This window comes from Electrophorus electricus, chromosome 22, assembly GCF_013358815.1.
Source record: "Electrophorus electricus isolate fEleEle1 chromosome 22, fEleEle1.pri, whole genome shotgun sequence".
Classification (NCBI taxonomy): domain Eukaryota; kingdom Metazoa; phylum Chordata; class Actinopteri; order Gymnotiformes; family Gymnotidae; genus Electrophorus; species Electrophorus electricus.
In genome coordinates this window covers 13,369,340-13,371,254 of record NC_049556.1, presented here as the reverse complement: position 1 = coordinate 13,371,254, position 1,915 = coordinate 13,369,340, and positions in this window count along the sequence as shown.

Here is a 1,915-nt window from a genome sequence, read left to right as displayed (position 1 = left end):
ATTAGCAGACATATTGTCTAAACTCCTAACGATTACTATGCATGTATGTACTATGCATGTATGTACTATGCATGTATGTACTATGCATGTAAGTCTACTGTATATGAGCCATTTTGGCTCACTGGAGGACTCTGCCGTGCTCCGTCTGTGCTGAGCTCTGTTGTGTTTGCATGGTGAGCAGCTCCTCCTGAGCACAGCTGGTGTGGCATGGCTGGCATTAGCTGGCATTAGCTGGCATTAGCTGGCATTAGCTGGCATGGCTGGCATTAGCTGGCATGGCTGGCATTAGCTGGCATTAGCTGGCATTAGCTGGCATGGCTGGCATTAGCTGGCATTAGCTGGCATGGCTGGCATTAGCTGGCATGGCTGGCATTAGGGGCATTAGCTGACATTAGCTGGCATGGCTGGCATTAGCTGGCATTAGCTGGCATTAGGGGCATTAGCTGGCATGGCTGGCATTAGCTGGCATTAGCTGGCATTAGCTGGCATTAGGGGCATTAGGGGCATTAGCTGGCATGGCTGGCATTAGCTGGCATTAGCTGGCATTAGCTGGCATTAGGGGCATTAGCTGACATTAGCTGGCATGGCTGGCATTAGCTGGCATTAGCTGGCATTAGGGGCATTAGGGGCATTAGCTGGCATGGCTGGCATTAGGGGCATTAGCTGGCATTAGCTGGCAGCCACTGTGGTAGATGTGTATGTGTGTACGTGTCCTGTGTGTGTGCTGGAGGGAATGACATGCACTTCTCATCTGACCTGATATGACATCTTAATGTTTAGTTTTTTGGACTTTCATAGAAGAATTGTTGTCCAGATCAGCGCTCTTATTTAAGCGTGTGTGTGTGTGTGTGTGTGTGTGTGTGTGTGTGTGTTTTGAAGATCTGATAGCAGGGCAGTGATAACACAGCTGGCAGGTTTCGATAAAAAAGTGGAACAAGTGTGTGTGTGTGTGTGTGTTTATATGTATCTTTTGATGAGCTGATAGCAGGGTAGTGCTATCATCACTGCTGGCATGCTTTAATAAAAAAGTAGAATGTGTGTGTGTGAGTGTGTGTGTGAGTGTGTGTGTGTGTGTGTGTGTGTGTGTGTGTGTGTGTGTGTGAGTGTGTGTGTGAGAGTTCTTTTCTGAGCTTTATCTGAAAAAATAGACACTGATCTGCCCCTTATGCTCTCCAAATGACCTCTGGCTCAGGAAAAAATGAGAGAGAGAGAGAGAGAGAGAGAGAGAGAGAGAGAGAGAGAGAGAGAGAGAGAGAGATTCTTATTGCACAATTCTGTAGAAAAACCCAGTGATGCATTTAGGGTTGAATTTGGCTGATTTCTGTTGACTCCATTTACTAAGAAATAGCCTCCAAAACTGTGGATACGTCTATCAGACCCTAAACACGGCGTATCTGGTGCCACTACATCTCCACTGATCTCCTTGGGTTTAAAGGATGGCGTCTCGTTTTGTTGGCGTTTTTGGTAACTAGACCTGCATCCTGCACACCAACCTGTCCGACAGTCTCCCGTTTCTGCTGACTGCCGTGATGACAGAATGGTGGATACAGCGGTCTAGATTGTGCCTAACGTTTGAGGCGAAAAGGCTGCGCAGCGAATACAGCGCGGTGAAGGGATGGGGACGGGTGTTAGAGGTCTTCAGGACAGAAATAATCCGCTATCAAATTAATTTACGTCAGGCGTTTCTATTTGGCAGCGAAAGCGCGCTCACTAAGCAAGCCTGATGTCGACATTTGCGAGCTATAAACCTATCGCCGTTCCAGTCAGGCCTGGAGTGGTTCTGGTGCCGAGGGCGTGGACTTTAACCTATTAGTAGTAGCTGATGAGGTTTTCCTGAGTAGTAGATCGCAGAAGAGAAGCGTAATCGCGGAGCTTCAGCGCGTCTCACGTTAGCGCAGTGCGCCCTCTACCGGAC